Below are 13,878 nucleotides of genomic sequence, written 5' to 3'. Positions count from 1 at the left end.
GCTCACTCCTTAGTTGATCTTAGGTTGAGACATATGGCAACAACTCTGAAGTCCACCAATCAAGGAATTCCTTTTGATGAGAATCCTAGTCCTTTTCCTCCTTTCAGAAATATTGGTGCTCCTTATATGGCTACATTGTCCCTTCCAGGATTTACCATTGGCTTGCCAGTATGGTTGTTTTCAACCTCCTTGGTTCAAAATGTCATGATTTCTTCACAATCAAGTACTCCTCCAATTGGAAAAAATCAACCTCCAGTTGATCCTAAAGTTGACCCTTTGCTTTCTTCCACGGTTTTTTCTTCCTCCCCTTCTTCCTCTTCGCCTGGTGAAAGTATTGACACTAGTAACTAGCTGGCTAAGAAGAAGAAGAAAGGGAAGAAGAAGAAGAAGAAAATCTAGCAGGGGGCAATCAAGCAACCATTGCTTTGAATGCAACTTATTTTGAGAAACCATCCGATAAGCCTCACAAAGTTCGATATCCATGCAAACTTTGTACGGGAAAACATCTTCTTTGAAATTCTCCTGATATTCCTCGGATCTTAGAAGAATGGTCTTCTCATTCACATCATCCTATGTCATCAACTTCTGGAGATCATGTTGGTGACACACCATCAACTATTGGTAGTAAAGTTCATGGAAAGAAGGGTAAAGTTAAATTTCCCTGTAGGTTATGTGAAGGGAATCACCCCATTCACCTTTGTCCCTATATGGATGAAGCCAAAAAAATGTTGGATAAGCGTCCTGCTTCTCCGCATCGACTTCCATCTAGTTACAGGAGACTCTCCCTTAATCCTTCACTAGTTGATAAAGTGACTGACCCAAATCAATTGTCAACCAACCCACTCTCTCTGAATGTGAATCCCATCAGTCTATACCTGACCCATCACAGGTCGAGGAAATAGTTGACCCAATTTCACCTTCAGTTAATCGTACCTTCCCCGAAGAGAGTGAATATGATACCACTCAGGTTCTTTTCGTTTCTTCAGATTCCAAGGAGCTTGGGGGCAATCCTCCTGTTCCATCAAGACAAGAGTAAAATCCTCCCACTCTCCTACCTCAAGGGGTTAATTCTCCCATTTCTATGGTACCCCCTCCAAGTAGTCTAGTCACTTCCTTCAATTGGAATCGACTGGAAAGATGTCGTCTTCCTTCTTATGTTCCTTTCCAGATCATAGTACAGGGTTGTAATATGATTGTGCCTAGAACTATTATAGATGAAGGTGCATCTGTGAGTATCCTTTCATTCACTTCTTGGAAAGCACTTGGTTCACCGCCACTTGTGCCTGTTACCCAAAATCTATTGGCTTTTAACAGAGGAACAAGTCAACAATTAGGGATCCTTCCTCATTTGCCTATTACTTTGGGAGGAAAAATTGTTTATCTTAATGTGATGGTAGTCCCAGGCCCTTTAGATTACAATTTACTTCTTGGGCACGACTATGTTTATGACATGGGAGTTATTGTTTCAATACTCTTTCGAGTGATGTGTTTCCCGCGTGAAGGCAAAATTGTCACTGTTGATCAGTTTTCATTTCATGGTCCAAATATGGCTTCCAGTCAACCATCTTCCCTAAATGGTCCTTTTGTCCCAATAGTATCTTCCCTGCCATGAGTGAATTATGTGGCAACCCGTTCCATGCCTACATCAACTTACGTCAATTCCGTGATGTTGTGCATTATGTACTGAGGGAATTGGAACCAGATCTCTCTAATGGATTCCTTGCTACAGATCCCATCCAGAGCATTGTTCTCCCATCCGATGAGAACCTCTTGGAAGTCATGACCACTCATGGGTCATGAACAAGGAATATGAGCATAGTTCCTTGTCTTGTGTCAAGCTCGTTAAAAAATGAAACAAGGAATATGAGGATAGTTTCTGGTCTTGTGTCAACCTCGTTAAAAAATGAAACAAGGAATATCATGATAGTTCTTTTACTATGTCAACCTCATTAAAAAATGAATCAAGTCCTAGAGCATAGTTCCTTGTCTTGTGTCAAGCTTGTTAAAAAATGAGATAAGGAATATGAGCAGAGTTCCTTATCTTGTGTCTAGCTCACTAAAAAATGAAACAAGGTCCCCTAGAGGAAAGTTCCAATTCTAGTCTTTGATTAGATCTCGTAAAATCCCAGTCGAGTCTTTCACTTAATCTCATAAATGAACCTTCATTCCATCCACTTGATAGCTATGAGTAGTCTACTTAGGTGAATGAAATGAAGCTTGGGGGGCATGCACCTAGAATCAAGTCATCGTGATGGCGGCATGTAAACCAATTCCAAGCATAGTTTTTCATTTCAAGATTGTGTAAACATGAAACTGAAAGCAAGAATAGTTCCCTATGGTTCAAGCCTGTGTAAAAATGAACCCATTTCCATTTTAACCCTCATGATTTCCATTCTATCAACCTCTTCCATCAGATGAGCCTTGGTTTTTCTCCTTCCATCATCACTATCTGCTTGGCCGATCATACGCTTTCACTTGGTTGTTTTACCCTTTTTGAGGAACAGTTGCAATGAGTGATCTTATTAGCTAGCCTCTTCACATAAATCAACATGTTTTGAGAAGTTCCAACATCTCTGGAACCTTTTGCTATCCTAGACAGCACTCATTCCTCAAAGTGGAGTACCCTTTAAGCTCTTTTAAGACTCTCGAAATATGAAAAGATTGTCAAGTGCTTGTCCTTTTCAGATCGTTAACGGATTTGAAATGACATCTACTCAGTATAAGTTTAACCCTTTTCCAGACTGAGATATATTATTTATGAAAAAGGAATACGTTGATCGAACATGGTCAATAGGTTCTCTCTCATATTATTTTACGCTTTTTTGGACTTGAGAGACAAACTTACGAAAAGGAACTTGTGGAGTTTTCTTTTTGTCCCTTTTCAAACTCTCTAAACATGAAAAGGACTGAGTTATCATTGTCGTTAAACTCGTTAAAACATCAAATAGCAACAAACTTATCCATCATGACAAGACCGAGTTTCACCTTCACTAGACTCATTAAAACATCACATAGCTATGGATTCACCCGAAGGGTGAAATTATACAACAAGCATATGTTATCCTCCTCAAGCTTGATAAAAATAAAGAGGTATTGGTCAACAATGATTGGGGAAAATTGGAAAAGGGGTAAACCACTTTATGGCAGTAGGTCGCTCTTGAACATGACACTTTCCCTTCATCACTGTGACTACTTGGGTTGGGTTATCTGCTTGATGGTCATGATACTTATGGTTTATCATACCATCCATTAATTTGGTTTTGGGTCAATGCTACCAATTCATTTAGTGACGCCAACATGTTCAAGAGAAGTCACTTAGTTAAATTCATCCTTTGCAATACTCATAAACCTTCATTTTCATGACCGCCATTCTTGAATTTTGTGTTGTCAATCACATTCTGTCTCGAAAAATCATTACAGTCATTTCGTGTCATTGATGTGGGATACATCATGGCCCTCCTGTAACAAGTCGCTTCTTGTCGACATAAGCACATTATCCAAGAAGTTGACTTAGAAACACCTTTTCAGTACCTTGAGGCTTGCATACATCAATGGAAAGTTTCTCACTTCCGGCAATAGGTTGACATCACTAGCCTTCGACCGAAAGACTTTGTATGGTGTTCGACATCAAAACATTTATTCACACCATGAAGAATGTACTGCAGTACCTTGAGGATCATTATCATTATCGGTGATTTCTCTCGCATCTGTTAATGACTTACATCATTGGCTGGTAATCAGACGGTGTCTTCCCATGTTCAACTTCAGATCACATATTCACATGGTTAGGCTCGTACTTGAGCGAACGATTGAACGAGATAGAATACCCCGGATCTAGTTTCATCCATCCGAGTTGCGATTTCAGGAAAGTGCCAAATCATCCATACGATGGATTTACATTGATGGCCATCCCATCATGGGTCTATATCTGTAGATGACTAACTATGTACTTGTAATGAAAGTTTATATGTTGAGCATGGGTATGCCTTCCCTCGGTAATTCATGAAAAAATCCAAAATATCATGATATTATGTAGTGAAATTGATGTAGGTCACCATCCGCTTCGGAACCTCTTCATCACATCGTAAAGCATATCACTTGACATTATCATTTTCGACTTCATGCTTTAGGGTTTAGCTATTATAGATCCATTTTGGTACATCACTCCCAACATTAAGATTAGTGCTTTTAGGGCTCATAAAACCCTAATCCAGTTGCTACATGCCCTAGACAAGTCATCACTTTGAATGCCTCCTTCCCTGAAAGTTTCTTGGCTTGAAGCCCTCCAGAAATTCCTCCTTGAGGGACCATCACAGCCTTGTTCAGGGGTAAATGTGCTTCAGTGCAAGTAGGCCCATGTAAGAGAGCACTTCAGTGCACCTAGGCCCACTTTGACCTACGTTAGGTGAGAATGAGAGAAATCCTCATAGGGTTATGGAAATATTCTTATCTCCTGGAGCCTTCTAGAAGATTACCACACTTATCATCTCCTATGAGCTCGAAATTGGATAGGGAATGAGTTAAGTAACCTCCTATCCTCTCATCCCTTCCTCCATGGAAACTAACTCTAAGTTTGGAAGGCCATTCAATAGCCTTATTCATGACCAAACCACCACCATTTTTATATAAATTGATAGGCTGGACTTTGAGAATTTGTAAGGAGATACTGTTGGTGTGAGGTTTCAAATTGTAAGAAGGTATTGTTATGCTGCCGAAGTGTTGTGCTTTTGATGTGAAGTTGGATGGAACTCAAGCTGGAGGAGTGACATTGGATCGGACTTCATGGTTGTAACTCTTCCTTCTACTTAATAAGTTTGTTTACACCTTTTCCCATATTCTTGTCTTTATGTATGATGATTATACGTGTAAATGCTTTCAATTCCATTTGCTTATAGTAGATAGATCTCTTGCTTTGATTGGTTTTTGTCCTCTGTTTATGATTGCAGGTACTTGCCGAGCGGATTAAGTTCGATAAGGAGCGATGAGAGCCATACAAAGGAGAGAAATGGAAAGTGAAAGATAGCAAGTAGGTCCCTTGTCTTATTTATCTTCTATAGAAAAAGGATAAACACTTTAAATCTGTTGTTCTAGGTGTAGCTACCCACCTAGGGAAATTGTATTTATCTGTAGATGCAAAATTCACATAACAAATTGGTGACTCTGTTTGGTAATGATCATCATTCCGGGTAATTTACCTTCATCCTAGTACACCCTAGTAGACTTTACTTGCTTCCATTGATCTTGTTTCAACCTTTTTGAAGTGTTTTTTAGTAAAAATTGTGCTTGAAAGCCCCTAGGATGGCCTCTCTGGCACCAGCGTAGGCTTGGTCAAAGACATAGAGCACTGTAGAGCACCCTTGGCTTGAGGATAGTTCTCTGAATTGCATTGTCTCCCATTCAGGAAGGTGTTGATCCTCCTTAGGTTAAAAAATCCCTCCTTTGACTTGATTTTTCCCAAATTTCCTTCTGTTTTTGCTTGCTGAAAGATCAATAATTGTTGTACTTTTGAAATCAATTTGTGTTTCCTTCGCTAGCACTACTTTGGCCTTGATAATTTAGAGTTTCTTAAATGATTTCTTTGTCACTATCAATTCATTGTTAATCTTTGTTAAAAAGAAAGTGTCGTAAAAGTCTTCATTTCTTTCGAAAAGGAACTGTTGTAAAGTCTTTGTTCTTGCAAAAGGTTGATTGATTGTATGTGCATTAGTTTCCTTTTTTTCATCTCAACATTAAGGGAATTGAAAAGAAAAACTTGTATTGTGCATTGAAAAGTTTGTGTGTGCTCATAGGAATAGTTTAAGGAAATTGCATTAGATGTGCTCTTTGTTCTTTGATTAAAAGAATCTAATTGCTCTATCCCTACTAGCTAAGGTTTTCATTATTAAAATTGAATGAAAATGATGCTTATCATATTAGTTGCATTCTAACATCACGTGGTGAACCTTCAAAGGAAAATTCTTAATCAAGATCAACTTAAAACTAACCTCAATTAACCTAATGGAGCATTGTAACTTAACGCATAATATTTATAGGTCTAGGCTAGAGACATGTTTCGGCATCATAAAACATAGCAGCTGTCGCTAACTTGTCTGCAATACATTCTGAGTGTGATACCTCATTTCACATACATAAGTATATCGTAGCTCGTCCACATACCTTCGGGTATATAGGGCGGTGTTACATTACGTGAAGTATAAAGGAATGCTCTCACTGTGCGGTTTCGCATTAGGCAGTGCTAAGACTGATTGGGCCTCCACGTGCTTTTGGGTATATATGGGAGGACTACATTAGGTTTCTATCCATCCATAGGTAACCGAGTCGGCCGCCTTGTACACTGTGATACATCGAACACAACATTCGACGAGATTTCTTGCATGTATGTTAAGTCCTTGGTTTACTGAGGCAGTATATTGCAGTTCACAGTTGCTTGGTAATCCTTTTGCCTAGATTATCACTATTTTGTTTTGTTATGTTATTTTGATTAAAATAAAATTAATTGACCGCAAATAACATCCTCCATGCTCACTCCTTAGTTGATCTTAGGTTGATACATATGGAAACAACTCTGGAGTCCACCGATCAAGGAATTCCTTTTGATGGGAATCCTAGTCCTTTTCCTCCTTTCAGAAATATTGGTGCTCCTTATATGGATACATTGTCCCTTCCAAGATTTACCATTGGCTTGCCATTATGGTTGTTTTCAACCTCCTTGGTTCAAAATGTTGTGATTTCTCCACAATCGAGTACTCCTCCAACTAGACAAAATCAACCTCGAGTTGATCCTAAAGTTGACCCTTTGCATTCTTCCTCAATTTTTTCTTCCTCCCATTCTTCCTCTTTGCCTGGTGAAAGTATTGACACTAATAACTAGGTGGCTAAGAAGAAGAAGAAAGGGAAGAATAATAACAAGAAGAAAATCCAAAAGGGGGAAACCAAGCAACCATTGCTTTGAATGCAACTTATGTTGAGAAACCATCCAATAAGCCTCACAAAGTTTGATATCCATGAAAACTTTGTACGGGAGAACATCTTCTTCGAAATTGTCCTGATATTCCTCAGATCTTATAAGAATGGCCTTCTCATTCACATCATCATGTGTCATCAACTTCTGGAGATCATGCTGGTGACACACCATCAACTAGTGGTAGTAAGTTCATGGAAAGAAGGGTAAAGTTAAATTTCCCTATAGGTTATGTGAAGGGAATCACTCCATTCACCTTTGTCCCTATGTGGATGAAGCCAAAGAAGTGTTGGATAATCATCCTGCTTCTCTGCAACAACTTCCATCTGGTTACAGTAGACTCTCCCTTAATCCTTCACTAGTTGATAAAGTTACTGACCCAAATCAACTTTTATTCAAGCCCACTCTCTCTAAATGTGAATCCCATGAGTCTATACCTGACCCATCACAAGTCAAGGAAATAGTTGACCTGATTTCACCTTTAGTTAATCGTACCTTTCCCGAAGAGATTGAGTATAATACCACTTAGGTTCTTTTTGTTTCTTTAGATTCCAATGAGCTTTGGGGAAATCCTCCTGTTCCTTCAAGACAAGAGGAAAATCCTCCTGCTCTCGTAACTCAAGGGGTTAATTCTCCCATTTCTGCGGTACCCCCTCCAAGTAGTCTGGTCACTTCCTTCGATTGGAATCGATTGGCAGGATGTCGTCTTCCTTCTTATGTGCCTTTCCAGATCATAGTACAGGTTTGTAATATGATTTTTCCTGGAACTATTATAGATGAAGGTGCATCTATGAGTATCCTTTCATCCACTGCTTGGCAAGCACTCGGTTCTCCGCCACTTGTGCCTGTTACCCAGAATCTGTTGACTTTTAACAGATGAACCAAACAACCATTAGGGATCCTTCCTTAGTTGCCTATTACTTTGGGAGGAAAAATTGTTTATCTCAATGTGATGTTAGTCCCAAGCCCTTTAGATTACAATTTACTTCTTAGGCATGACTATGTTTATGACATGGGAGCTATTGTTTCAACACCCTTTCAAGCGATGTGTTTCCCACATGAAGGCAGAATTGTCACTGTTGACCAGCTTTCATTTCGCGGTCCAAATATGGCTCCAGTCAACCATCTTCCCTAAATGGTCCTTTTGTCCCAATGGTATCTTCGCCACCACGGTTCAATTATGTGGCAACCCGTTCCATGCCTACATCAACTGACGATCAATTTTGTGATGTTGTGAATTATGTGTTGAGGGCATTGGAACCGGATCTATCTAATGGATTCCTTGCTACAAATCCCTTCCAGAGAATTGTTCTCCGATCTGATGAGAACCTCTTGGAAGTCATGACCTCTTATGGGTCATGAACAAGGAATATGAGAGTAATTCCTTGTCTTGTGTCAAGCTTGTTAAAAAATGAAACAAGGAATATGAGGATAGTTCCTGGTCTTGTGTCAACCTCGTTAAAAAATGAAATAAGGAATATCGGGATAGTTCTTTTATTGTGTCAATCTCATTAAAAAAGGAAACAGGTCCCAGAGCATAGTTCCTTGTCTTGTGTCATGCTCGTTAAAAAATGAAACAAGGAATCTGAGTAGAGTTCCTTGTCTCGTGTCTAGCTCATTAAAAAATGAAACAAGGTCCCCTGGAGTAAAGCTCCAATTCGAGTCTTTGATTAGATCTCGTAAAATCCCAGTCGAGTCTTTCACTTGATCTCATAAATGAACCTTCATTCCATCCACCTGATAGCCATGACTAGTCTACTTAGGTGAATGCAATAAAGCTTGGGGGCATGCACCTAGCATTGAGTCATCATGTTGGATGCATGTAAACCAATTCCAAGCATATTTTTTCATTTCAAGCTTGTGTAAACATGAAACTGAATCCAAGCATAGTTCCCTATGGTTCAAGCTTGTGTAAAAATGAACCCATTTCCATTTTAACCCTCATGATTTCCATTCTATCAGCCTCTTCCGTCAGATGAGCCTTGGTTTTTCTCCTTCCATCATCACTATCTGCTTGGCCAATCATACGCTTTCACTTGGTTTTTTTACCCTTTTTGAGGAACAGTTGCAATGAGTGGTCTTATTAGCCAGCCTCTTCACATAAATTAACATGTTTTGAGAAGTTCCAACATCACTAGAACCAGTTGCTATCCTAAACACCACTCATTCCTCAAAGTGGAGTCCTCTTTAAGCTCTTTTTAGACTCTCGAAATATGAAAAGATTGTCGAGCACTTGTCCTTTTCAGCTCGTTAACGGATTGGAAATGACATCTACTCAGTATAAGTTTAACCCTTTTCCGGACTGAGATAGATTATTTATGAAAAAGGAATATGTTGATCGAACATGGTCAATAGGTTCTCTCTCATATTATTTTACGCTTTTTTAGACTTGAGAGACAAACTTATGAAAAGGAACTTGTGGAGTTTTCTTTTTGTCCCTTTTCAAACTCTCTAAACATGAAAAGGACTGAGTTATCATTGTCGTTAAACTCGTTAAAACATCAAATAGCGACAAACTTGTCCATCATGACAAGACCGAGTTTCACCTTCGCTAGACTTGTTAAAGCATCACATAGTGATGGACTCACCCAAAGGGTGGAATTATACAACAATCATATGTTATCCTCCTTAAGCTTGATAAAAATAAAGAGGTACTGGTCAGCAATGACTGGGGAAAATGGGAAAAAGGGTAAACCATTTTATGGTAGCAGGTCGCTCTTGAACCTGACACTTTCACTTCATCACTGTGACTACTTAGGTTAGGTTTTCTACTTGATGGTCATCATAACTATGGTCTATCATACCATCCATTAATTTGGTTTTGGGTCAATGCTGCCAATCCATTCAGTGTCGCCGACATGTTCAAGAGAAATCACTCAGTTAAATTCATCCTTTGCAATACTCATAAACCTTCATTTTCATGACCGACATTCCTGAACCTTGTGTTGTCAGTCACATTTCGTCTCCAAAAATCATTACACTCGTTTTGTGTCATTGGTGTGGGATACATCAAGGCCCTCCTGCAACAAGTTGCTTCTTGTTGACATTAGCACATTATCCAAGAAGTTGACTTAGAAACACCCTTTCAGTACCTTGAGGCTTGCATACATCAATGTCAAGTTTCTTGCTTCCAGCAATAGGTTTACATCACTGGCTTTCAACCGAAAGACTTTGTATGGTGTTCGACATCAAAACATTTATTCACACCATGAAGAATGTACTGCAATACCTTGAGGATCATTATCATTATTGGTGATTTCTCTCGAGTCCATTAATGGCTTACATCATTGGCTGGTAATCAGACGGTGTCTTCCCATGTTCGACTTCATATCACATATTTACATGGTTAGACTCGTACTTGAGTGAATGATTGAACGAGATAGAAGACCTCGGATCTAGTTTCATCCATCCGGGTTGTGATTTTAGGAATGTACCAAATCATCCATATGATGGATTTACGTTGATGGTCATCCCATCATGGGTCTATATCTATAGACAATTATCTATGTACTTGTAATGAAAGTTTATATGTTGAGCATGGGTATGCCATCCCTCAGCAATTCATGAAAAAATCCAAAATATCATGATATTATGTATTGTAATTGATGTAGGTCACCATCCGCTTCGGAACATCCTCATCACATCGTAAATCATATCACTCGACATTATCATTTTCAACCCTAATCCAGTTGCTACATGCCCTAGACAAGTCATCATTTTGAATTCCTCCTTCCCTAAAAGTTTCCTAGCCTAAAGCCCTCCAAAAATGCCTCCTTGAGGGACCAGCACAGCCTTGGTCAGGGGTAAATGCGCTTCAGTGCAGGTAGGCCCATGTAAGGGTGAATTTCAGTGCACCTAGGCCCACTTTGACCTGCGTTGGGCAAGATTGAGCAAAATCCTCATAGGGTTCTGGGAATATTCTTATCTTCTGGAGCCTTCTAGAAGATTCCCACATTTATCATCTCCTATGAGCTCGAAATTGGATAGGGAATGAGTTAAGTAACCTCCTATCCTCTCATCCCTTCCTCCATGGAAACTAAATCTAAGTTTGGAAGGCCATTCAATACCCTCATTTATTATCAAACCACCACCATTTTCATATAAATTGAACACTCATCTACGTGATCTGTTGGGCTGTTATATTCTTTCCACAACTAGCCCAGGTAATTAACCGAGGGGTTAGAGGTGAGGCAGAGCGCCCCTTCATTCCGTCGATTGTGTAGCGGGGGAGGGGGTCATAGGGGGTTTCAGTTGTACCCACAACCCCACTTATGGGGTTCAGGGCAGCGCCCCGAAAAATTATGGTTTTGGCCCTTATGTTAGGTTGGGCAGACACACTATGGTTTTGTGTAAGATTTTCGCACATGGTTTTGGACGCGATGGTTTTTGGTCCATGGTTTTGGATGTGATGGTTTTTGGTCCATGGTATTGGATGCTTCGGCATGTATAAATATGTATTATAACATTGAAAGGAACATAATGAAAAATCAAGCTGGTAGTCCCGGTTTTGGGATTCAGGGGAAAATCTCTGTGTATATGTGTTTCATGTGTTATTCTCTCGCATTGTTTTTTTTTTGTGTTTTATAATTCGTATGCAGGTAATTTCTATACAGGGTTAAAACCTACATTTGGTATCAGAGCAGTTTTGGCTTCAAGGGGACGCCTTTGTTGCTGAGGGTTTTTGCTCGGGCCTGTGGTATAACCTATTCAGTGGAAGATCTGTGAGATCGATTCTGGTGGTGAAAGAATATGGCGAGCAGTAGAAAGATAGAGATCGAGAAATTTAATGGTCAGAGTTTTGAATTGTGGAAACTCAAGATGGAGCAGCTGTCGATGGATAAATATCAGTGGATCGTGGTAGATACAGGTACTATACCAATAGGAGTGTCCGATGAAGAATGGAAGAAGTTGGATCGGAAGGCAAAGAGCACAATATGATTGTGTGTCTCAAATTCAATATTTCTGAATGTATCAGGGGAAGCTACGGCGAAGGCTTTGTGCGACAATTTAGGGACTTTGTACCAATCTAAGTCTCTGGTGAATAAACTGTTCCTGCGAAAAAAGTTGTATAACTTGAGGATGAGAGATGGAGACTTGGTGACAGAGCATCTGAATTCATTTAATACCGTCGTAAGTCAGTTAGTATCTGTTGATATTAAAATTTCAGATGAAGATAAGTGCATCAGTTTGTTGTGTTCTCTACTAGATTTGTGGGATAGTCTAGTTATTGCAATAGGTAGCAATGCAACTGCCTTGCAGTTTGATGAAATAGTCCCATCCTTGTTGGCGGAGGAGATGAGATGGAAAAATATGGAGAGCCAGAATGGTGATGCCTTGTCTATATGAGGATGGTCCTAGAATAGAAACAAAAATAAGTCATCGAGTGGGAGATCTAAATCTCCAGGAAAACCTGTAAAGGTGGTGTGCTAGAAATGTGGAAAGCAAGGGAACTACAAAAGGAACTGTAAATCTAAAGCTCCTGATAAAGGAAAAGATTTGATGATGCTCCTTCTGCAGAGGTGAAAACCACCTCAGATGAAGGTGGGGATGTGTACTTGGCTTCTTCAAGTACACATGTAGATCATGAGGCATGGTTAATTGACTCAGGTGCATCCTTTCACTTCACTCCCCATAGAGAGTGGTTCTACGAGTATGAGAAATACGATGGTGGTGATGTCTTCTTAGGGGATGATAGGAAGGTTAGAATCGTTGGTCACGGAAAAGTAAAGTTGAAGTTGCAAGGTGGAAGGGTTAGAACACTTTCAGGTGTTCTTCATATTCCTGCATTAGCCAGAAATCTGATTTTTGTAAGCAAGCTGGATGATGCAAGTGTAAAAACAGTGTTTGAGAAGGATACCTGCAAAATGGTTCGGGGAGCACTGGTATTGATGATGGGAGTTCGGATTGGAACTTTCTGCAAGCTGCAAGGTAGCACTGTTATTGATGGGTGCAATAGTTCTATGGTTCTTGAAAGTAGAGCAGAAAATCTAGAGGTCTCTGGAGAGAAGACCATGCTGTGGCATCAAAGGCTTGGACATATTGGAGAGAAGGGCTTTCAAATACTTCATGGTAAAGGTATGGTAGAATGTGTGAGTAATAGCTCTCTAGATTTTGATTTCTGTGAAAATTGTGTATATGGGAAATAGAATTGGGTGAGTTTCCCCTCTAGTGGTAAGAGAGAGAAACATATATTAGATCTTGTGCACAGTGATGTGTTTGGACCTATGAAGGTTCCATCACTAGGTAAGTCTATGTACTATGTATCATTTATAGATGACTTCTCAAGGAATACATGGATATATTTCCTTAAGAATAAATCTAAAGTCTTTGACAGGTTTAAAGAATTTAAGGCTCTCGTGGAAAATCAGACAGAGAAGAAGATAAAGGTGTTGAGGACAGATAACGGTGGATAGTTTTGCAGTAAATAATTTGAAGAATTCTGTTAGAAGTGTGGTATATCATGGTAGAAGACTACTCCATATACACCTCAAAAAAATGAAGTTGCAGAAAGAATGAACAAGACGTTGATGGAAAGGGCAAGAAGCATGCTCAGTGGTTCCAAGTTAGGACAGGAATTCTGGGCAGAGGTAGTGGATACTGCATGTTACCTAGTCAACAGGTCACCTTCATCAAAGTTGGAGGATAAGACTCCACAAGAGGTATGGACTGGTAATAAACCCTCTCTTTCACATCTGAGGGTATTTGGATGTGATGCATATGTACATGTTCCAAAGGAGAAACGAACCAAGTTGGATAGTAAATCTGAAAAGTGCATCTTTATTGGGTATAAGGATGGTTTAAAGATTATAAGCTTTGGAACCCTGTAACAAGGAAGGTTGTGTACAGCCGAGATGTGGTGTCCAGAGAGGTAAAAGATGTTATTAAACATGAAATCCAACCAAAGGAACTTGAGAAGG

Source organism: Pinus tabuliformis, chromosome 7 (assembly GCF_031772625.1).
Source record: "Pinus tabuliformis cultivar Carrire ecotype Pingquan chromosome 7, CPIR1, whole genome shotgun sequence".
NCBI classification, from domain to species: Eukaryota; Viridiplantae; Streptophyta; class Pinopsida; order Pinales; family Pinaceae; genus Pinus; species Pinus tabuliformis.
The sequence above is the reverse complement of the archived record's forward strand: the minus strand, read 5'-3'. Positions refer to the sequence as shown.